General features: G+C 42.2%; 1 long non-coding RNA gene across 2 annotated transcripts; it reads left to right on the top strand.

The window, feature by feature from the left end:
* Positions 1 to 2,899: 2,899 nt before the first annotated feature.
* Positions 2,900 to 11,499, top strand: LOC141743631 (uncharacterized). Of its 2 annotated transcripts, none has more exons than XR_012587130.1 (3): positions 2,900 to 3,647; positions 7,568 to 7,768; positions 11,383 to 11,499. It is a non-coding gene; the product is annotated as an uncharacterized LOC141743631 (long non-coding RNA). The 2 variants fall into 2 exon arrangements; XR_012587131.1 differs by lacking the exon at positions 11,383 to 11,499 and adding an exon at positions 9,812 to 9,827.
* The last annotated feature ends 13,286 nt before the right edge of the window (positions 11,500 to 24,785 follow it).

Genomic DNA, 24,785 nt, shown 5'->3' on the forward strand with positions numbered 1-24,785 from the left:
ACACAAGGAATAGACTTGCAGGAAGTGGGCAGGACCATGTTAATATTTCCTTTGGCAAGGAATTGTTCAGGAGATGTTCAGAAGAGAGCATTTGAGAAGGGTATTAAAAGTGGTGAAAGGCATACGGGTTTTCAGTTAACTTGAAAAAGTAGGAGGAATAGTTAGGAGGATGGCACAATTGGAAGGGGAGACAATTAAATGGTTGTGGGTGAAGTAAACCTGATCACAGGCCAACCAGGAAATTGAAGGTGAAGTCAGACTGAGGTATGTGGGAGTGGAGAGTAAGAAACAGAGAGAATCTACAATCAAATCTGTGCTAGGGAAGAAAGATAAAGCAGGGGGAAGAGGGCTGAGATTAGATGGGATTTTATCAGTTTGATGAGTTGAAAACCATCGAAAGAGGAAATGAGAGGACCTGAGGAAGGACATGGCGGATGAGGGAACAGGTCAGAGAGGAAGGATGGGACAAGAGAGATCAGAGGCAAAGCCGTGGTTTCTGCAGACCACATCAAAGGAATGGCTCTTCCTCACTGAGTGAGGGGTGCAGGTGAAGTGAACGGACCAGGGCAAGAAGACATATGGGTGTCTTCTGTAGGGTGTCAGCAAGGACATCAGCGTGAAGCTTGGAAGCTTGATGACCATGAGTGTGAGAAATTGTGAGGAAAGGGAGTATCAGTTGAAATCCCAGAGAAGGGATGATAAGGAGGAGCTGGCTGGCTGGCTGACAATCCTTCAGAGGGGAAAATTGCTGAGATGTTGCTCCAAAGCAGATAAAAAGTGATGGGGATGGTGAGGGCAGCCCCAGTGTGAGAGTAAGGGGCGGGACGGGATGAGAAACAGTGGTCTCTCTAAGAGACTGAAGCTGCAGAGGGAGAGTCAGACAAGGGGATCCAGGACATGTGGACATTGAGATTTAATAAGCCTGTGGGAAATAGTTGAAGTGTATATTCCAGCGGCAGGAAGAGAAGAGAAAGAAGGGGAGTGGAATGGGCAGAAGGACAGAACGAGAATGCAAGAAGGGCTGATTGAGCAATGGTAAAGTCTCGAGAGAGTGGGGATGGAGAGGTGAAGGTGAGGCAAATGTCATTAAGGGCAAAAAGGAGGCAGAGTAAGAGGTAGGGCTCGGTGCCTCAGGTAGGTTGTTTTAAGAAATGAGAAGGAGCAACTGAAGGAATAAAAAGGGAGAGAGAAAGCCAGGCAAGGTGGGGTGGGAAAACTAGAGGAGTACAGAAATAAGTTGCAGCAAGAGGGCAAGGGTGAGAGATGTGGAGGAGTAGCGGGGTTAACCAGGTTAGACAGAGTCTCTCTATTCTCCCTTGGCTCGTTTCTTCTTCATGCACGTGTGTGTCCAGGCATGTTAAGCTTTTGACATTCCCTTTTGACTGAACTAGTAATGCAAGTACATGTGTTGACTGAATGTCTTCTGCCATGTTAAGGATTGCCCTGGTGAAAGCAATTAACCTAAGGTTAATAATATTTTTCAATTTTCAATGCTTCGTTGACTTCACTAGTGGCTGCTCTGAGGTAGCGGAGGAGAAGGCAAAGGAAAGAGCGGGGCCTGGGGAGCCAGGCAGAAAGAAAACAAATCAAGCACTAATCCTGCAGGATTTGATTCCTCATCAGAGGTTTGTTTCACACAGTTTACAGAATCTCAGTTTCTTGTTTAATTCTGTTGCAGTATCAGGTATGACAAGACTGCTTTGAGTCAAATCAATAAAGCGCTAATTCCTGCTATACTAGTTGTCTGAAGAATGGAAATCACAGACTACTCTGAAATTAATTTAACTTCTCTATAGGACTGTGTAGGAAATACTTTGTATGCTGTAGACAGAATAACAATATTGCTAAGATTTAGAACTTAAGTAATTTTTCCTCATAGCTCTCAACATACCTTGAGAACAAAAATAATCTTTTGTGCCACAGGTATGCATGACAGTAAATAGTTAATGGATGCTACAAGGTATCATAAACATTTACAGTACTGTAGAACATCTGTTCATTGTATTGCATTCATGCCACAAATGTAATGGTACGCATTACAGATGATGGCAAACTCATTAATCACAGGCATTGTGGACAGTTTTCAAGCCATGGATATAAGCAAATTAATGACCTGTTAGGCTCCATAATAGTTGATCTATTATTTATTAACTCTTTTTTGATAAATATATTTTTGATATCAATTATAACTCATTATCCTCAGACTGTATTTTCGAAGAAAAGTGCTTAATGTCATTCCATCAGCATGTGGCAGAGCAATGCATGGACGCAGGTTTCCTAGTTTTTCCAGGTCTCTCTCTTACATGCTGTTCGTATATATTTTTTAATTTCCTTTCCCTGTCAACTTTTTTTTTTTAATGGCTCAGGACAAGCAGCTAAATTTGGAAATTGAACCAGAAGCAGAGTTTTATCAGCAGCAGGATCAGCTTGCTGTCCCAGTCTGGAACACAGCGTAGACCTGAAGTGGCTGAAGCAGGAATCTGCTCAAATGCATGTCAGTAGGTAGACAGGGTAATGCACATCCTGAAGTCAAGTTTGTATTTAAATGACAGCTGTAAAAAGAACAACTTTGAATGATAGTTTCTGTTTAAATCCATTTATAAGTTCCATTTCCTGTCTGGTTTGGTGCGTTTGATGGTTTGTGATGCTGTCAATCAAACAGAACAGGTTAGCTGGCATAAATTTGTTTATTCAGTTACCTAGTAACATTCTGCGCAAGTATTAGTGCACAACTGCATAGTGTCACACACACCCCTTCAGTATTGCTACAAAATTTATTCGCCCTGAACCATGCCCTGACTCAATTGTTATTCATGGGCAAGACCTGCTGAAAACAATAGAAAAGGGTCTGGAAAGGAGCTAAGTAAGGGTGTCAGAATTGGGCTAATAGTTAATAGGTTTTCTCAAAATTATAAGCTGACAACATAATGTACTGCAATAATATGAAAAATCAAGATCATATTTATTCCAATAATACCAGTAGAGCTTACTCAGAACAAGCATAAAGCAGACTGTGAAAGCCTACTTTGCAGCTGAGAGGAATATTGGTGTAGATCTCTACAGAAAATAATTCCTTTAGTCATTGCCAAACATGTATCGTTACATGGTGGAGTGTATATCCCTTCTTGGATTCAGTGATTTTCAGTTCCTGTGCTTCCAGGAAAAAATGCATGCTGAGAGGATCTCTAATGTTTATATATTTAATTGTTGCTTGTTTGTTTGTTTGTTTTTTTTTAAATTCTAGTTGGAACGTATTTTGCATGAAGAAATGACATCTGGAGATTGTTTTGCTATACAACAGCCGTTAAGAAACTATGACCTTCATGGCAAAGCGAAGGCTGAGAAGGTTTGCTTCTCAAGAAAAGCCTGCATTTCCAGAGCCTTAATCTTTATGTTTGATAGATACTCAAAGCTTCATTTTCCTTCTTACTACCTTGAAATGTTCTATTTCCTATCATTTTGTGTCTTATTCTTCCTAAAGATAGTAGTTTGCTTTTGTTTTTGAATTCCGTGCTAAGAGATAATTAAAATGGTACTTTGCTTTTCTCCATGTTCCAGTTCATTCCTGGAGATGTGCTTCTCATGGTGTTGATCAGATTTCGTGGAAGGTGTGACAGCTGCAAACAGTATCAACAGCATCTGGGCAGGTACGTGATCGGAGAAAAGCTAAGTTATGGGCTCTATAGCCCTCTATATTTTCCTTAATACACGATAAAAGTTTCTCTTTCTGCTAGCAGGTAACACTTCCCAGCAGTAGTGCTTCGACTGTGTTTTACATCCTGATCAGGAAAATGAGTTCTTCACCTAGTTTTCCTGCTTCCCTAGTGTTTTTTTTTATCTTGCTTGTTTCCAAACTGGAGAAACAATGGGTTGTGTGAATGCAGAATTTAGATACACTTCACTAAGTTGCATGACGTAGAAAATAGGTCTAATTTGTCTTCAAAGCTTAGTAAAGCAAAGCTATTAAAAAGAGAAGGTATTAAAATAGAGTTTTCTGACTTGAAGTTTGCAACACGCCCTTCTTCAGAAAATCTTTTGGGTTGAAAGAATTGAAAGTAGGTTGAAAGTAGGTCACCTAGCGCTCTCTGCATGGTGCAACATAGTTCTCATCGTTCCTGCGATACCCTGAGCGGTGGCTCTCATGTTCAGTTTTACACGGCTTTGGTGACGCTTGCATATTGTTGAATTGCCTGCCTCTTCTTAGAGTTGTAGGAACCTGCTCTTTCTTATGTTCGTGTGAACCAGTAATTTTCCTTTCGAATCCATGATACAATATTGGTGCAAAACAGTGTATGTGAGGGAATCTCATAGCTTTTTTTTTTTCTTACTGTTTTGCTCTTGTAAGCATTATTTTTATATCAGTATTAATGGGATAATGAAAGTACTCAGTCTTTGCTCTGTTCAGTTTATTTTTTATCATCCTTTGGGTTGCAGTAATTTTGGAGTGTCAGAAAATGATTTAAGTTGATATTTTATGTTTCTGGGTTCTATTTGCGAAGTTGCTTCTGTGTGTAATTTTACTGTTCTGGATATTTTATCTTTTGAAAGTCCATTGTTTCAGGCTGAGAGATTTGAAGTGAGAAAATTTTCCTGTCCAACCTGCTCTGGGTGACCCTGCTCTGGCAGGGGGTTGGACTAGATGATCTCCAGAGGTCCCTTCCAACCCCTACCATTCTGTGATTCTGTGAAATTCAAGTGATTTATTTGGTTTCCATCTGCTGTTTCTGACAATACATCTGATTATAATATAATAATTATCTTTTTAATAACTGTGTCAATATTGTTAGCTCCTGCTCAAGTAGTTACCAAGTCCTATCTCCAGATATTTTGTAGAGTTTCTGTGATTTTACTTTAGACTAGTCTTTCTTCTGCGAACTAGTTCATAATTTTCGTGCTGACAGTAATTTTATTTTCATATGTTGTAGAACAAACTGAAATGATTTCTGACAACAATATATGTTTAACTGAATCACAGCTTTGTGCTCAGTCAGATAACCTGCATTGCAATAACAAAACAAGGTAACCATATTTTTGTATTACAGGAACAATTGCAGGCATTAAGTGTAGATGTCACTGTTACACATACTTGCAACAGCTATTGCCACAACAATTTTAATAGAAATTCAAGCTTATTTTCAAGTAAGTGAGGAATGAACAAATTATATTGCTCAGTGGCTGAATCATCAATTTCTTGTCCTGCACCCCACGTGCTGGTTAAATAATTCACAAATACATTGTTGTTATAATTCAAATAGCATTTATTCTAATGCCAGACATGTTTTTATAATAAATTGAAGTATTACTCTTTCTATGTTTTGCAAGAAAATGGCAAATTAAGGCCAGCTCCACACCACACATTATTAAAAGTTTAGTTATATTGATCTGGACTGTGGGAAAAAAAATAACACCCCCGGCTTCTCCATCCATTATGGAGGTGCAGTTTGTATTGTGCCTTGATTATGCTAGCAAAAATCTTATTTTTTTTTTTTCCAGATAAGCTGACTCTCTGCTAAGGAGCTTTATTAATAGACAGATTAGCCTTATCAGATAAGTCTGAGCATGTAACAGTTTTCCGTATTTTCTCATATACTTGCTATATCCCTGCATACAAGATACAGCCACACTAAAGCAATAGGTAGGTAGTTGTTAAGAACAGATGCGTATAATGTCTGCAGGCTAATTTCAGGTCATGTTGGAGAGGAAGGAGGAGGCCATTGCTCCAGAAAATATGGTATTCTGATTTAACTGATCAGCTGAGGTTGGTGAAATGAGACAGTAAAATAAAGTAAATAGATTCTTTTTAAATTATAGGCACACTAGTAGCAATTTCCATTTTTTTACAGCTGGGATCCTTTCTTACGCCAGTGAGTTTCCCTCATGAACCATTTTCCTCTAAAACTACCTGGAGCAGAGCTAATCAGGACTTTGCCAAGAACAGCATTTTTTTCATCAGAAGTTGTCCAAGGCATTAAAGCGTAAGCAAGGAAATGTATTCATTTCAGAAAAAAATCCTCAGGTCCAGCGTATATGCATGAAGGAAAGAAAGGTCTGCAGAACAGCCAAAACCTCAGCAACTGGGAGGCCAGTGTTGAAGATGATAACCACACCTCTGAGGGGAGAGAAAAGAGGTTGAGACAGTTTTTAGATGTCAGAGTTTATTCGTTCTGCCTTGTGAACAAAATCCAGAGGGGAAAAAATAGAAAAAAGTCAGTAGAAACATAAAGTAGACAAAACAGAGAGAGGGCTAAAGGGGTGGAGGCTATGAAGAAAGTACTTGGGGGGGCAGATGACAGACTGATGTCTGGGACAGAGCTGAAGTGGACAAGGGTGTGCATGTCCTAATGAGCACCTTTCTTTGGTTATTCTCAGCATTAATAGTAGAATCACAGAATGGTTAGAGTTGGAAGGGACCTTAAAGATCATCTAGTTCAACCCCCCTGCCCTGGGCAGGGACACCTCCCACCAGACTAGGTTGCTCAAAGCCCCGTCCAACCTGGCCTTGGCCAGTGATAACGGCATCCACAACTTCTCTGGGCAACATGGGCCAGTGTCTCACCACCCTCACAGCGAACAATTTCTTCCTAACATCCAATCTAAATCTCCCCTCTTTCAGTTTAAAACCATTACCCCTCATCCTATGGCTCCCCTCCCTGATCCAGGGTCCCTCCCCACCTCTCCTGGAGCCCCTTTAGGGACTGGAAGGGGCTCTAAGGTCTCCCTGGAGCCTTCTCTTCTCCAGGCTGAACCCCCCCAGCTCTCTCAGCCTGTCCTCACAGCAGAGGGGCTCCAGCCCTCCCAGCATCTCCGGGGCCTCCTCTGGCCCTGCTCCAGCAGCTCCGTGTCCTTCTGCTGTTGGTGCCCCAGAGCTGGAGGCAACACTGCAGGGGGGTCTCCCCAGAGCGGAGCAGAGGGGCAGAATCCCCCCCTCGCCCTGCTGACCACACTTCTTTTGATGCATCCCAGGATGCAGTTGGCTTTCTGGGCTGTGAGCGCACATTGCTGGCTCATGTTGAGCTTCTCATCTACCAACACCCCCAAGACCTTCTCCTCAGGGCTGCTCTCAATCTGTTCTCCACCCAGCCTGGATTTGTGCTTGGCTTTGTCTTGAGACTAGTGTGACAGAGACTGGCTCATTTCTCTCCACTTTGGCCTCCATTTTAAATTATGTTAGGCTAAGGATCTTAAAAAGTTTTAATAACTGGAACATCATCTGCCTGCTTTGCTTGTTCCTTGGGTGTAGTTTCTGTCGGATCGATTCTGGTTTGTTAGTCTGTGATATTTAGCCTCATAGCTATTTTGCTTAATTAGTCTAATATTTAGCAGATGTGGTCTTCATTCTGTCTGTGGGTCGCATTGCTGAGCATTTTTGTTTGCAGTGATCTAGTCTTTCTCTCTAACTTCTGCTAGTTTAATCAAAAATTTTGTGGAATGAACTGGAATGTCTGTTATTTTAGAACATCGGTCTTGTATAGATGACTGTCAGTAAGTCATTTTTGTGCTCTTAGAGTCCATATTACTGAGGAGAATGCAGGTAAAAACAGATGTTTCCACTTCTGACCCATAATAGGCTGAAACTGCAAGACAAAACCATTGTCAAGCTGAAGAATTATATGCAGTATTTTGTGTCCCTGCTGCTTCTTGTATGAGTTGATCCAGTCAGCCGCAGACCTGTGGACAGTCATGATTGCATGGCCAGTTGATGGACAGCTGAAAGAAACAGCAAAGCACAGATGCAAGTACCTTCTGCTTCTCTCCATGGGTCTGACAGGTAGGAAGTGCTGCTCTGTTCGATATAGAATATAGCATCTGCCAAAGGCTTGTGAGTCCAACTCCGAGCTCTGTGTTTAAACTAGGCAAGAGGTATCCTTGAAGAAGACATCCAAGATTGATTTAAAATAGCAAGTGGTGTCAAATCTGTTGTGTGCCTTGAGGTATTTTACTGCTTCAGAACTCACTCTGGGAAAGGTCCAGTTTGAGCCCCAGTTCCCAAAATTCCTTTGGATTTGAATTTTCCCAGCTGAGCAAATAGATTGTACAGGGTGTGAGAGGGAAGAATTGATGGGAATGGAAGTAGAAGTCAGGAAATAATTAGATTATGTGGTATGTTACCTCAGCTTGACAAAAACCCAATCTGTATTTCATTCATTCTGATTCCATGGGAAAATAGACCTTTTAGTACTTTCTTATAAGTCATAAGAAAGAAAGGAAGATACCTTATTAATATATATTCTTAAATGTAGCTATATTGCTTGAAATTAATATATAGTATGTAAAGTTGTATTATAGGTAGATATGAATGAACATATGCTGTAAAAGTGTCTTACACTGTAGAAAGAATTGTCCTTTTGCTCCGTTTAATTTCTTGTCATTTATAGTAGGATACAGTAATGGCAGAAATGGAGCTATTCTTTATCTTCCATGCGACTATAATGGGAAAAAAAGAGAGCGGGTGTTCTGAGTATATATAGTGGGGAAAATGGAGATCATGGGAAAATCATCCAGACATGAAACAATCTTGAAATAGACTGGGATAAATTATCTGGACCTTCTAAGTTACTTCCAGGATAATAGTGACAGGGGGGTCACCCACAAGCTGTATGAATCTGCTGCTTGTGTATTATTTGCCTTTCCTTTCAGATGTTGCAGTGTTGTAGGCTGGCACCCATTTTCTGTACTTAGAACTAGACCAGTGACTCAGGTCAGAAGTCACAGTTCCGATACAATAGATAGATCTTTACGTAATTGAAAATAGTCTCTGCAGCTTCCATGCATTTCCATCAGTGCCATGCTTCATTTTTGTGAGGCATTTTTGAAGTTGCAGGCTTTCGCATTCGCTGGGAGTAACCCACAGGCAGGAAGAGCTAGAAGAACGAAAAGTTGTGAGACAGCAGCATCCCTGATACCCAGCAGCTTATTATTATACACTTTTGTCTCCTGTTCTGCCCCTCACATCTGCAAAGCAAGATTAAAAAACCCTTAAGCAGAGCACTCTTCTTCCCATTTTCCCTCCACTTCTAAAACACTCTCACTTCCAGAAAGAAGAGATCCCATTGATACGGCTTTTGGGAAAACTACCCTAAAGCTGTGCACTTTCTCCTACTGGGCACTGCTGAGCAGGGGAGGTTGTTCTCAGCTTTGAGCAGTAGTAATGGGGGTGGGAGGAGGTTGGTTATAGCAGGGGATGAGAAGCACGCATTTACATAGGCTCCTTTTCCCTGCCACTTCTCTGCTCTCCAGCGAGCGTGGGTTTATTTTAGCATTGGCCTTCTGAAGCAGGATTAATTTTCCCCTGAATAGGTCAGCCTGGGACAGAGCCAGACTCCATGGCCCTTCCATAGCGGGGGTGACTCGGGAAGCCGGAGATACCTACTAAGCAGACAGTGCCTCTAAGTGCTGGGTCTGTGCCCAGTGCAAGAGAAGTATCCTGGAGTAACCTTTCTGATAAACAGGAGAAAAATCCCTGTGGGGTCTTTTTTCAGAGGCTGGTGTCAGGCTGAGCCAGGCACTAGTGCTGCCCTCTGCTGTTGGGATTCAGGAAAAACGTAAAAGGCAGTGATAAAATCCAGCAAAACGTTAACAGAATATATCTAGGAAAGCAGCAGTATGTGAATACATGAATTATTTCACCCTCTCGTTTCATATAGTGCTTCAATCAGTTGAAATGTGCCCTCATATCTTCACTAGCAGTTCGGTTGGTAGTAACAGAATATAGCTAATAGTTGTATTGTTCTTTAGCACTGGTATTGTCCTCGATGCAAAGCATCTTATGACCCAGAAATCATACTTTCTGACATGCTTGTTTGTGTTTCAGTGCGCAGGTGAGATGCAGAGGAAGGAATTTCCATTAGTAAGTCAGATTTCTGTAACTTTGTTATTTTGCTTCTTATTATCTAGAATTATTAAATTCCTTACTTAAAAATACTGGAGATAAAGTTGTGTAGAAAGCTACAGCCATCCAAAATTACTCTTGTTTAAGTGTAGGATGCATAGAGGTGTCTAGGACTTTTTTTTCTGTAGCTGATCTGTGAGCCAGTGTGGAAGCAAAATGGAAGTAATATGATATTTCCATCAGAACTAGGGGGAAGTGCCATGGAGGGGCATTTCCTGGCCTTAACGCAGTACAACCCTGCTAGACGTGGGGCGTGGGTAGCACTGAACCCTTGCACATCTGCAGATGTCCTTGGTAGCTGTAAGAGCTGCACTTGGGGCTCTGTTCTGGAGCAGAACGGCCACATCTGGGCTGACTTCAAGGCCCTACAGAAGTAAACGGGTTTGTGGTACATGATTCAGGAAAACCACTACTTCACTTCCCAAAACATATTACACTGTTAAGCCTTGATTTTCTTCTTAATGATTTTGTCTTTAAATGTGGTATTCATGTTTTGCTTTTTGATACTGATTTTAAAATCCTTGCCTTCTATTTCTTTGTCTCGGACGTACTGTCCCGACTGCGTGGGGCTTTGATTTAGCTAAATTAGCTTGATTCCCAACATGACTCAGAGAACACAAGTGGTGGCTCCCTTTTAAAGAAAAGCAACTTCTCACTTTCTCACTAGTCCAAAAAGAAATAGTCTAAAAAATCTAAATAAAGGCAGAACTGATCAAAAACACTGTGACTCACTGCGGTACAGTGATAAATAAAAGCACCTGTGGTCATTAACTGTGTCAGCAACTCAAAAAATTGTTGTACGATGTGCAGAGGTTTGTGGTGACTTTTTATGCAGCAGTTCATGGATGATAAAACAAATCAAACCTTCTATCAAAATGTGTAAGTTAATGATTTTTAGGAGTGTGATTTCACTTTGGGAAGTGGCTGTAACAGTGGAGCTGTGAGGCTGCTCATTGGCTCCCCCTGCCTCCAGGAGCGAGTATTTTAATTTCTGTTAGAGAAACCCTTTTCTAACATTCAGGCCTGCAACCTCAAGCTGAGCTTTAAAGGCAAGGCTTTTTCTGCTTATGTTATAAACAATAATCAGGCCGTTAACTCTGAGCCTATTTGAGGGAAGACAGAGAACCAATAAAAGTGCCTGTTTAACTTTCCTTTCCACTTGGTTTGCTCTTCAGTTTGGGGATCATTTGGTTTAATTTCCCAGGCTCCCAAATCAGAAGAGAGAGGAGAGAGACTATACCATTGCCTGGCAGGGATGATGATTTGCTCAAATAATATTTGCACTTCAGGGGGGGGTGGCAGGAGGACTTGGTTGCCTAGAACAATGATTGTATTGCTCTCTACATAGCCAGGTTTTGGGTTGGCTAGCATTTGTAGCAGAAAACAGTTCTAATGGGAGTTAAAAAATTGATCAGTTTTACTCTCAGAATTTGGGAGTATTGGCTGAAAAAAGTAGAAACGGGTAAAATCTTATTGTGTCTTTTCTTTCATAGATTTCGCAGAGAAATAGGAGATGGCAGAATCAGTCCAGCATCTGGTGTGACTGCAGTTGGAGCCAAGTTGGCAAACTTGTTTCAGTCTGATTTCATGTCACTCTTGGCCACGTTCTGGTAAGCATCTGTCCAATTGCATTTATTTTGTTTTATTTGTGAGCCCTTTGTGAGTGTAAACTGCTGAAGTCTGAAATTTGAAACGCAGAAAAATCACCTGTGATAGAAGAGGGGGATCTTTTTCCAAAGGTCTTTGGACAGGATCCCACAGTTTGATGCTACCTCACGGGGACCTTCTGAGACATGTCAAAAAATCATGCATTAGAAATGTTTGTATCTCTCCGTTATAGTTAGCTAGTTCACATGCAGATGAGGACTCTGTGGGACAGGTGAACTGCACACCTCTTTCCTGCCTGTACCAATCCTGCTGTGGGAGAGTGGCTGAGAATTCATGGGCTCGATTGTAGGGAAACTGGCAGCAACCACCAAGTTTATTTCAGGAAGGGATGTTTGCACACACTTGCAAAGACAATCAGCCTTCTTTCTGTAGGTGTCTTTTATAGATCCTAGGTCTTTGGATGCTAGGGTAGATCTTCCTAATTTTTCTTTTTTCCTTTATTTTTTTCTCATTTTTTGGTTACCGTGAGTTGCTCTGCGAAGCCTCCTCCACCAGTGTGCTCTCAATCCATTACAGAGGCAGACAAACCACAAGAGGAATCCTCAGTCCCTCTCACCTTTGCACTTCTCCTGCAATATGAAGCTGACATATAAATGGTTTAAGGAGCCAGGTGGAAATATCCCTTGTGGAAGAGAATCCCTGGTAGCTTAGAAACCTTGGCATCTGGCTAAACGTCAGCTGGTGGGTGTCTTGCATGCTCCATTCATTGCCTACTTCTTCCCCTGGTTTTATTTTCAAACCAGAAACACCAGCCCCTGGACCGCAGAATGATGCCCACTCTCTTTTTTTGTAGAATGCTGTGACTGCCCTGCAGTTGGGACCTGGCAGTGTTAGCAAAACCAAGTGTGGATCTCATGCTATTTGTTTATTGCTCATGCTTCTTAACTGGAGACTGGGGGCTTTCTCAGTGCGGTAGCCATTATTCTGAAGGAGTTCTGGTCGTAGAGGACCAGTTCAGAAGTAAATGTTTAATTTGAAACATGCCAGCAAAGTGTCCTCAGTGATTCACTCCTGCGCTCAGTTGGTTGTTTGAGGTCCCTGACATGTTGTTTATATAAGGCAGTATTTTTTGTAAACTCAGTTAAGTCTTACGCCATTCCTGTACAGTGTGGGCTGGAGCTGTATACTGGGAGGGGGAAGGGAGACAGTTTTCCACTTACCATATAGGGTAGGCAACATATTTGAAATGAAATTGGACCCTTTCTCCAAGTGATGGAATCTCTGGTTTAAATAGGTCAATCCTTTCACTAACCTAGGGCTCATTTGCTTTCAATGGGTATGAAATTGTGTTTTCTTAGTATTGTTTTGTCTTTTTTACATTTTTCTGAGAAAACTGGACAAATTCAAGAGAAAGGTGATTAGTCAGCAGGAATTTCAGGCAGCAATTGAGTACAGGTAAGAGTGATTTTCTTTATCCAAAACCATCTAGCTGTGGGGAGACAGAATTTTAACTTCCTAGGAATGTTTTCTTAAGCACCCTTTTTCACAGTGCCTGCGGCCAAGTGCATTCAGGGCACGCATTTGTGTTTCTGTATAAGGGAAACTATGCGAAGTAACCAGATTATTTAAGGGGCAGGGAAATAATGGATTTTCTAGTTGATCTTTTATTTTCAAGCCACAGCTGGACAATCCTCTGCCACCTCCCCATCCTCAGTGTGCCCAACACTGAAGACTAAAAATCTGACAAGCTTTTCATTGTTCTTCAAATGATTATTCTTTCATGTCCCGGTCAGTCACATTAGACATTCTTGTCCTTTGTCCAGAGCAGTGTGGTATCTGTAGCTTCAAGTGATTGTACAGATCACTAAATGTCCTGTATCTTTAAGGGGAATATTGTATGATTACTTGGTTTTATTCCCATTTTATTCTGAAGCTTCAAGAGTTGTCTCCCTGGGTACACATTTCCTGACATCCGTCTCTAACAGAGAGATCTCAACACCGTTCAGGAATGAGTTTGACAGCTCCTGATAATGCTTTGATTACAGTCTGTCTAAATGTGTGGAGGCATCAGCTTCATGGTGGCTATTAGTCACCAACTTGTATTGCTTCGGCACAAATTTTCCTCCTCTTCAGCACTTCCCTGTAGGTCAGATTTATTTCAGATTTTTAGGCCACAAATTGGAGTTTTTACTGCTGTCAGGTGTCTTCACAGCAACAGATCTCTTTACACATGGGCCCTCTTTTGGACGGAAGCCCAGCTGCACCCAGTTTGTTTTTGCTGGCTGTGGTATACCTGTGGATGGCTTGCACAGAGTCTTCAGGATTCTTTAGCCATTTCACCCCTTTCACCGGGGCATTTCTGGGTGTTGTCCTGGATAGAGAGGAGTCACTCTGAGCTGGAAAATAACGAGTGATGGTTGGAGGAGATCCCACTTCCTGCTCCCACAGATATAACCCAAGTCTCACCAAGATTGTGGAGGATGTGAAGCTGTCCTGTCAAACAGCTTAGAAACTGGTGTTCATAGAGAGCTTTCTTCTGTGTTTGCCTCTGGAAATAGATTCCTTTTTGCATTGCTTATTCCAGGCTGGGGACAGCAGGCTCTGCTACACCTCCTACAGTCTCCTTTCCACTAGGAAATAACAGCTGTCTTAGATCTCACCAGTAGCTATAGGTCTTCCCCGGTTCTTTCTATCTCGCTTTTTCAATGGATATATTTAAAGGGACCCATGTTCTGATGACGGCAGGTCCAAGTATTTGTATCTGCATGAGGAAGCAGATGACTTCATGAGTTACCACCCAAAACCGTTTCTGAGTTCTGGACTTCTTTCTTGGCAGTCAGCTCCTTCAGAGAGAGAAACTGCTTGGAGACAGATGAGTCCTCACTAATTCCCATCTTGTCTGTGTGATCTAGGAGAATGTTCTGAGAAAAAAAAAAAAAAAAGGTTTTTACCATCTTCGAAGCCACTGGCACTGAACACAATACTCATTTCCAGAAATGAAAAGTTGTGATGGAGTGCTGCACGTATCAGTTCAAGCCCCAACAGGCAGGGCATCACCATTCTCTAAACTCCCCATTCAGAAACAGCTGAACAAGGCGAAGCAACACTATAAGAACACTCAGAACTATAGCATCACCTTGTCTTGGAGGTGCTATTTCAGTACATTGTTGCATTATCAACATAGCGAAAGACTGGAGTTGGACCATCAGCTCTGAAATGCCTCTCTGCCTATCTGCTATGAAAAGCTAATTGAATAATTGTGGTGGATTTGCCCGGCCAGGAGCTAAGCACCCACACAGCTACTTGCTCAATCCCTCCCAGGCAGGACAAGGGAGAGAACAGGAAAGCAAAAGAGAACAGATCAAAAGCAAGAAAACTCTTGGTTTGAGGTAAAGATGGTTTAGTAAGTGAAGGAAAGAGGAAAAATACAAAGTGATGCAAAGGCAATCACTCACCACCTCCCACAGGCACACTGATGCCCAGCCGGTCTCTGAGCAATGGATACGATAGCTACCTTGAAAGACACTCCTACCACTGCTTTTTATTGCTGAGCATGACAGTGTATGGTATGGAATAACCCTTTGGCCAGTTCTGGTCAGCTGTCCTGGCTCTCTCCCCTCCCATCTTCTTGCACCCAGCCTCCCCAGCCCACTCACTGGAGCAGGGCAGCATTAGCAAAAGAGAAAGCCTTGACGCTGTGCAAGCACTGTTCAGCAATAGACAAAAGACTGGTCTTTTAGTCACAAATCCAAAACACAGCAGCATATGGGCTGCTATGAAGTTAACTCAACTCCAGCCAGACCTGGTACAACTGAGCTGCTTAACACTAGTGCAGAGTAGATCAGAAAATGAGGGTACAATTTCAGAGCTGGCATAAGGATCCAGATGACTCAATGGCAGCTCTCAGCTCCTTCTCCTTCCAGACACATATTCCCCATCTCTTCTCACGTCAGCATTAACAATCATGCAGCCTTGCAAAACCTGAGTTTTCAGCACGTCCTCAGTAGAGAGCTGAAGCTGTTACGTAGGTGTGGGGCTGGGAATGTCTGGCTGGGCTAGGGAAAATGACAGAAGTGACCTTTCTGGAATAGACATGTCAGTTTGTGACATAGCTGGGTGGTTGTTATACTGTGGTTGTACTTCATCATTCTTATATACCCCTAATTAATCTCCCCAACCTCCACTTATTTCCTTTTAAGTGACTACCGTCACCATGTGGTTGGTAACTCCTGCTTCAGCTTTAGAGCAGTTAGCTAGAGAAAACTCTATACGCAAAAAAGTATCTAATGGTTTGGTTCTCTGAAGCTGTGATGCATGAATCTCTCATTAATAGTTAACTAGAAAAAGGAACATATGCTACAGAACTAGATACAAAAATTGCTCATATAGTATGTATTTCAATGCAATATGGGTAGAGGAGATTAATTTTTTACTTTGTGTGCTTTTTCTTAGTGACTCTCTACACAGGTCCTTCGAATGTGATATACAGTGTACAGTATTTTACAACTTTTTTGTTGTTGTTGTTCAATATGAAACATCTACAACAATGTGGGAAGGTTTCCCTATGAAGTTTCGCTTCTGAAAAACCGAAGTGGTATTTTTGGAATGTCCTTTGCCACTAGGTGGCAGGGCGGCCTTTGGATAAAGGAAGCCCTAAATGGGCTGTGTTCAGCACTAATTTGCTCTCGGCCTGGTAAATCTCTCCTTGAACTTATCCTCATGCAGCGAGGAGCGGGTGGAGTGCTGGAGAGAACTGTAATTATGTTGTGACCCTTTGACAGCAACTGGCATGCAGCTTTTAATTTTCTTCAGTACAATAGCTGTCTTAATTGAACTTCACAGAGCTTGGCATAATAAGATAATACAGAAAAGCTGTGTTTTAACCACAATTAAACCACAAGTCAGTGTTGGTGAATTTGTTGGAGAAACCTCTGCCTTTTGTACATGTGCTGTGTTTGCTGTGCCAAGTTCTGAAGTGCTCAATCAGTCCTTGAAGTGAAGTGCAAAGAGGAGACTTGGCCCAAGTTGTGACCTTGGAATCTGGCTTTAAATAGTTTGGACTGGCAGTTTGCTGCAGGTGGAAGATCCAGTTAGCATTTAGAAGAGTTAAGAGCTCTAATTTTCCCTCTTTCACACCAGTTTCATCTTAGTGTAACCCTGATAAATTCAACTGAATGAAACTTGTGTAATGGTGCTAAGAATCAGGATGCTTATGGTTAGGCTGGACTTGAATACTAAGACGAGGAAGTTGTGCACATTTGCTGATCCCAAATAACAGGTGCATCTGGACAAAATGGGTGTAACACCTTTCCGTTCTCACACGGAGCATTACGCATTGGCAAGTGGAAATGACCATGTTATAATCACATCCGTGTCCTGAGCCTGTGAGCTAACGAGAGTCAAAGGTAAAAGATGTACCAAACTGGGTGCTTTGTCATAGTTTTTGTAGCATTACACTTCCCTACTAGAGAGACACATCTAGAAAACTCGTAGGGAAATTCTCAATATTTTGAATTTATTGTTTATTTGATAGGAAGCTAATTTTTAAATTACTTGACTCATTTAAAAAGTACAATGACAAGTTAACATTGACCTTATCATGGCATATGATACTCAATGCAATTGGTGAAAACAAAATAAATGGACAAAAATGTCAGCGTTTTCAAGTTTCTGTGCTGTGGTGTTTGAAATTGATTTATTTATCTTTTTCTGGAATGGTTTTTTATACTTTATTCCAAAAATCTAAAAATTCACTTACAAATATTTCAAATTAGTTCATTTATAAAAGGAGTGTTGTTGACAAAATGGAAAGTGTAAGTTCAGTGAAAAAAATACGTAGTGAAAAGCTGTTTCAGAGAGGCTATTGTTCAACACATTAACTTGTGCAAAAGATATTTTCAAATGGTGTATGATGTGACATGTTGTGCAGTTTTTGTATCATCACATTTTTAGAAGTTCAGTGGTATTTGCCACTGGCTAAGCTTTATTACAAATGACACTGCTTAAGCCTGTTGAATCATGACTTGGATCCTTCGGCTTTAATGAAATAGAAGAACTTTTTGCCAAGTTTTGCCCACACTCCGTTTGGGAAAGATCTACATCTGCTTTCAGAGGAAAAAGGTATCAGCTTTCCTAGTCTGTTACACAAGGATATAGCTCTCTTGAGGCTGCCTGCATTGCGCGTACACTACTCTTACACTACTTGGCCTTCTTACCTCTCTTACTCATCTGAGTGCAAGGGCAGATTTTAGAGCAAGTGGATTTCCAATCATATTTGGACTGGAGTTGAACATGTGTTTTTCCAGGGTATCAGACATGAAGTATCTCCAGGAAATGCTGTATTTTGCTATAGCAAGGGAAGCTGTATTTTTAGCATCCTTGTGGGCACGAGGGAGCAGCTGCAGTGTGCAGATCCCAGCGGTGAGGAGAGCAGGCAGCCCTGGGTAGCGCTGGCAAAGCTGCAGCTGGTACACTGCTTCTTGCTTGGTGGAATTGCCCAGGCAGCCTCTGTGAAAATGAACGGAGTGGCAACTGCTTTAGTCCATGTAATGTAAGATTTCTGGCTTGCTGTAGCAAAAATACCTCCAAGCTAGTTGTGACATTTTTAAAATTCTTTTTCAGAGAAATCATCCTGGGTGGCTGAAAAGCTCTTCTTCCTTTTTATATCACTTTTTGTTTGTTTGTTTTGTAATACAGACTCTCTTTTGCTACCTGCACTGAATGGCCTCCTGTTGCTGTGTCTGAATTCTCTTCAGAAATCGGCCGTAACATCTCCAGCTGTTCTTCAGGGTTGGGAAATGGCACCTCTTGTACCCTCCAGGTACCAAACACTGCAGTTCTTGAATCAGGAAGCTGCTTCTGAAAGAAGTGCCTTTCAGCAAGAAATAACCCTTTATTCTGTTTGATAGCCTGTTACCCAGCCTGGATTTTTCACTCGTGGTTTATAGGTGTGGCAGTGCTCCTAGGATCAGCCAAAGCAGTTCACACCCTCCATTGCATGTAACGTCGACAGTCCAGATGAAGAGCTGGGGTTTACATCCTCCTCCTTCATAGATCTCCCACATAGGTGATGGGAGGCTGCTGGGCAGCCCTGGGATAACAGGTGTTCTCAGGCCCCAGTGGCACAAAAACTAGACCTGAGCACAGTGTAAAGCAGCCCTGAGGGTGTACAATACAGTGCTCAAAAGTGGGAGACACAGCAATGGTCCTGCATGGTGTCCCTGTATCTGAGCTTAGCACCCAGAGAAAGCTAACTCTGATAATTCCTTATTATTTGAGGGGATTCCTGAATTCTGGCAGAATCCCTATTGAGGCCTCTCAAGACAGTTTTGTTGCCTGCTGTTGGAGCACTAATAAGGCGATGGAACTAAGGCCTTGTACTTCCATAATTAATGCACAGTTAGCAATGTAAGTCTAACTGTTGTCATTTGTTAAAGTGGCTGACCTCTTGGGGGAAGTGCCACAAGGCAGAACCCCAGCAGCTGAGAAATGCTCGCAGCAGCACATGCTTACAATGCTGTTGTAGGTGTCTCTTCTGTCATGGAAAGGCATTTAATAGTCAAGCACAATTACTTTTTTCCGTTCTCATTTTCTTCCAACTCCTGTTGTTTCTACTACTTATTCATCAGCAAGGGAGACTGCTGCTGTGGTGTGTTTAGTACAGAGCAGTGGTGGCAGCTTGCAGCATTTTAACCACTATTTTGCTTAGACCTCTTCTGAGCGTGAGTTTTACAGTACTACAGAAAACATATGGTAGCACTGAAATAACTTTGCCTGAGGGGGGGATGCACAGAACTGGGATCTGGGAGATCCCTTTGGTAAGGGTGGAATGGTATTGGAATAAAAGGGTGGTTTAAGGAGCATGACGTAAGAGTTTGTGAGACCTGGTTTTATTTCCTAGCGTTGTGTGACTGTGGACAATGCATCCCTTTGCCCTTCTATGGCAGGCAAAGGTCAACGAGTATAAAATCCATCAGTTTGTGAAGGGCACAGGTACTAGAGGATGACAAAAAGTCACATAACTATCTATCTAGACATGCTGAACAATCTACTTTATGCATCTAAGGAGTGGAATAATCCAAGATACAGAAGAGAAGGACACACAGCAAACTGGTCAGTTCGACAAAATATTGTACGCATACCACTCGCTGCATTGTTAGTTCTTAATAAAAAACATATTTTTGACACCGTATGGACTTGCGCTTTCTCACAATGTATACAGGGAATAATAACAGGGAAGTATTTGCTTTTTGCTGCTTTGTTTTTTTACATTAGCAATGTCAAAGCTTTTTCCTTGAGGTGTTGCCGAGGAGGTGGGTAGGAGAGTTGCAGTGACTATGAGACCAGGGGGATCTCGGCTTGCAAGTGATCCAGAGCCTAAAACACTGTGGCCTGTCCAACCCTCCTCCCCAAACGCTGTCCCCTCCCCTCACTACCCTGGCGCTTTTTTTTATAGGGAAACAAAAGGGAGCCATGCGCTCCTGGTGTTACCTTTCCTTTTCAAACTGCTCTCATGGAATGAATTTTTCTTGCTTTGGTTGTATTTAAATAGTAAAAAGTACAAGAGGCTTAGGGGCCAAATTTTAGAAGGCATTTAGGTGCCTCATTTCCACTGGGAGGAGATCAGGCTCTGAAAAGCCTGTAGTGGAGAGAGTCCAGCGGAGGGCTACAACGATGGTCAAGGGACTGGAGCATCTCTCTGATGAGGAAAGGCTGAGAGGCCTGGCCTTCTCTTAGCCTGGACAAAAGAAGACTGAGAGGGGATCTCATCGATGCTTATCAATATCTGAAGGGTGGGTGTCAAGAGGATGGGGCCAGACTCTTCTCAGTGGTGCCCAGTGACAGGACAAGGGGCAATGGGAACACAGGAAATTCCATCTGAACATAAGGAAAAACTTCTTTACTTTGAGGATGGCAGAGCCCTGGCACAGGCTGCCCAGAGAGGTGGTGGAGTCTCCGTCTCTGGAGACATTCCAAACCCGCCTGGACGCGTTCCTGTGCCACCTGCTCTGGGTGACCCTGCTCTGGCAGGGGGTTGGACTAGATGATCTCTGGAGGTCCCTTCCAGCCCCTGCCAGTCTGTGGTTCTGTGTGTGATTCTGTGATCCAGTGTCTCTGGCAGTTTGTTGCCTACCAACAGAGTCTGAATGGCAGGATAAAAATAAGAGCTGGAAGAAGTGGAGGCTGCAGGAGCACCATGTCGCCCAGAGCACTGGGTTAAGCCCTGCTTTGCTGCTGAAGTGCTTTACTGGAGAAATTGTGATGAAATGGGAAAATAGTTGTGTTACACTACTGTTTGCCTAAGTGGCTGAAGGATCTGGCTTTTGCATTAAGCATGCTCTTGAAACAGCGTTCCAGTATGTATCTAAATGCCAAGAATGGAGGGGCCTGGTAAATGTGACATGTTGGGGAGTAACTGTGAAAGAGAAAAAAAATGGATTAATTGGAAAAACATCCCGCAAGAAAGATATTATGGCAATAGCATGAACTGATGATGACTTGGAGTTGAATTGCAGTACCTGGGTTATTTGAAGCATTTACAAACCAGAGGGACAACAGCATATAAGGAAAGAAAGAGTAGGAAATAATCTGGTGTTTTTCCTTTCCCGGCCTCTAAATCTCACCGATCAGTTTTCCCAGGCAGTGTTTCACACAGAGATTGCAGTGGTTCAGCTTTCTAAGCTTAGTTTTTACATGTTTTTTAGATGTTTGGTCTCTCCTTCAGGAAAGCTGCCTGCCAGATGCAGACTGGTGAGATACATCTGGTGTCTCCCTTGAGAGTGATGAGAGGATCGAAGGGCCAAATAGGCACCACCACCACAGATGAGGACACGCAAGTAATTTTAGCGTTTGTGCCATGAGAGGTGGAAAAAAGGTTTTCTGGAGGGAACTGGAACCTGTGATTTATGCCAATAAAACATCATTTTAGATTCCTTGAAGTCCATTGTTAAATTTTCTTTTCATAAATATTTAAGTACTTGCCCAACTTGTTGTTGCCGATTCTTTAAAAAATGCAAAAGAGAGAGATTGCTGCTGATTCCTTTGTGACTCTGATTCATTGATGTTGCTTTCACAGGCAAGATAGCTGGTGATCTCTTATAAAAGCACAAGAGGTGCTGAGGAAGGGCCATGTTTTTGTGAGCAAAGGCAGCGTGTAGCGAATTCATGTTCTGCCTGCCAGCAGAAACCATGATTTCCACACGCATGTTTGCACATCGGAACTGTGTGGCTGCGCACCTCCCAACTGCCTGCTATTTCTCAACAATTGCAAGTATCTCTGCCGTGCCCTTGTTCCCTGGACAGATCTGAGGTCACACTGCTGGAATAATCCCCTTAGCTTATCTTTCTGGCTATATCATGCCCTGTTTGAAAATTCCTCCCACTTACTTCTCCTTACAATCAGATCACTATAAACGTCTCATTCTTCCTTCAAACTGCCCATCAGAATTTTCGGCTCGCTTATCCCTCGGACCTGAGGTGCTGTCTTATTTGCCTTGCCATCTCTGCTCCTGTAGCATGCAGGTTTTGACACCCTGTTAAGTTCTTCCTCTCTGCTTTCTGTGCTTTTTCCCAGTTGCTTTCTTGCAGAGGATGTTATTTTGCATCTTCTCTCTTCCACTAATGACCTCTTAAAAAGCCACTGATACCTCGGTACCCAGGAATGGTGTCTTTATAGATGATTAAAAGACACTTCAGTAACTAACTGACTGAAACAGTTGCTGAATTTCCCAATGTACCTTATATTCCTCTCTGTCTCTTTGATTTTAGATCTGAGAGGTGAGAACTGACTTTATCTGGGGATATTGCAGGTATTAAACATACGATACAATGGAAATAGCAGTTTCCCAGTTTGCATGTGCAAATGTAGGTATTGGTACGATAAACCACATGTGACTTTTTGCAGGTGCTCCCTTTGCCAGGGTTCTGGGCTTCTTGCCAAAGTGTTTTCTCTCAACCTCACTGTTAACCAGTCCCTTGCGTTTTGCATCAGCTTCTGTCTAAATAGGCTTAGCCCTCCAGTTAATAGATATCTTTTTCTCAAGCCCTGCCCATTGCACCTGCCTTTGAAAATGTGCCCTGGAGAACCCAGTGATTCGTCTGTTGTGTGCTGTTGCTGTTTGATTAAATCATTGCTTAGTTTCAGGTGGCTGCATTTGCGTGCTGGAGCACTTGATCCTCCTGTTTACTGCTTTTGTATATCGTGGAAGTGTTTGTAAAGCTTGAGGGGAGGTTCAGAATGAAAGGTATAATGTCAGTGTTTGGGATAACAAATGGTATAGGCCATACGCTCTCTTCATTCAATGCTTTTTCTGTTTCCACACCAGTGAGCACGATGGATGTAATGTAGTCACAGCATGTTTCCAGAAATCCTGAGATCAGTAATGTAAAATAGGTCTTTGGAATTTTAATAATGGAGAAAACGTCAGCATGCAAAGTTGGTGCAACCTCATTCCTCCCTTCCCCCAGTTTTACTCCTTTAGACCAATCTAGGTATTTTCTGACCTTGCAGATGTGACATAAGGCGGGGATGGGGATAGGGAACCCTCCAGAACCTTGCATTGATTCCCCTCCTGTTGCAATAGGATTCCCCACCATACAAAGGAAATGTATACAGGCATACTCGTACTTCTAGACCAGACTTTCAGGATCAGCTCCCATCTCCCTGGATGCATTTAGGAAGCTTGGGGACCTTCAACCCTGAAATGACTTTTGACATCTCCTGAGAGGGGCTGTGGCACCCAGAGATCACTGGCTTCTTTCCAGACTAGTGCTTTTGCCCATCCACGGTCAGGGATGAGTTGTGTGTCACTGACAATGCTTCAGTCAAAACAATTTGAAGGCTGTTTTGTACTACCAGAGGCGAACAGCAAAGCATTCAAGAGAGCATGATTCTGACCCACCCTCCTTGTAGAAATGACATTATTTATTTAGCTGATTAAATGATGGTGGTATTTTTTTCATAAAATCTATTTGTACACTGTCAAGGGTATGTCTGGGGTTTCACAGATCAGCTGCCCAGATCAGGTATCATGGATCACAGTTATAGGCTAATGCTGGGAATGGAAAATTATATCAAAGAAAGAGATAGTTAATTCTTCCATGTGGGTGTAAATAAGTCCATCGTGACGGTTGACAGTTCGGTAACTTTCTTGAGCATTAGGCAACCTTTTTTTTTTTTTTGTTGGTCTCTTCATGTAGCTTGGTATGGAGAGCAATTTGGGACATTCTTAAAAAAGAAGTGTGATCAGAAGCTCTCATTGTGATTGCTGCAGTGGTGCGCTTCACTCCACGTTTGAGAACTGCCTGTCTGGCTCGGGCTACCAGGCAATAATACCAGTTATCAGCCTCACAAAGTGAAATTAAGTGAGCAGTTATTCAGAGCTATACTGAACCTATTTAATGAGAAATATTCCCAGTAACAAGTCATGATCAGATTGGGTTCTGTACCAAGAAAACCCTACTCCTTTGCCTATCAAGGGGATTTGGTTTGGGTCTTTTCCATTTGGTTACCAGAAGAGGTGAAGATTTTTCTCCCTCATTTTACGTCAAAAATCTTCGTGGTCAACAACAAAAAAATCATAGTATATGAGCTTATTTCGTATGAACACTTACATTGGCACAATCAGAGCACCCATCTTTTGCTATGGAGAGGGAAGAATAAGCGAGAGCCCCCAGAGAAGTCTGCTTTATTAGTGATTGAAAGATTATTTATTTGCAGCTAAAGGTGCTGGAGTGATCTGTGTGTGAACTTCTGTCTCCTTCTAGGCTTTACAAAAATTCTTGTGATGAGACAAACAAAGCTGCCAGAGAAGTAGGGCCTCCCTTCAGTAATTATTTAGTCTTGACTCAAAGAGGGGACAAAATGATAGTAGTCATAAAGGCGTAACTTTCCCATGAGCCTGTTTTCCTCTTCTTATTCCTATTTTTTAGTTCACAGCAATTCTTTGTCTTTAACTCCAGAACAATGTTCAAAAGGCTTCATTTTGCGTTTTTAGCAGTTTGTGGCTTGGTTACTCTCCTGCCTATTTGAAGATAGTGATGATGAATATGAAAAGCCATTTTCTTTACCCCAGATACATATCCTTGCTATACAAACCCATAAATGTTGCATTAAGTGCTGTTCTTTTTCTTCCTTTAATCTCATGTGTTACTTTATGTGGAACCTATCTGTCTTCCTTTTAACTATGGTTACACAGGAAGAAGTAATATAATGACTAAAGAGCCTATCTGGTTTAGTCGCAGAGCTAGAAGTTGTCCAATTTACCTAACTTCTTGGTTCTCAGCATAG

This window comes from Larus michahellis, chromosome 5, assembly GCF_964199755.1.
Source record: "Larus michahellis chromosome 5, bLarMic1.1, whole genome shotgun sequence".
Lineage (NCBI taxonomy): Eukaryota > Metazoa > Chordata > Aves > Charadriiformes > Laridae > Larus > Larus michahellis.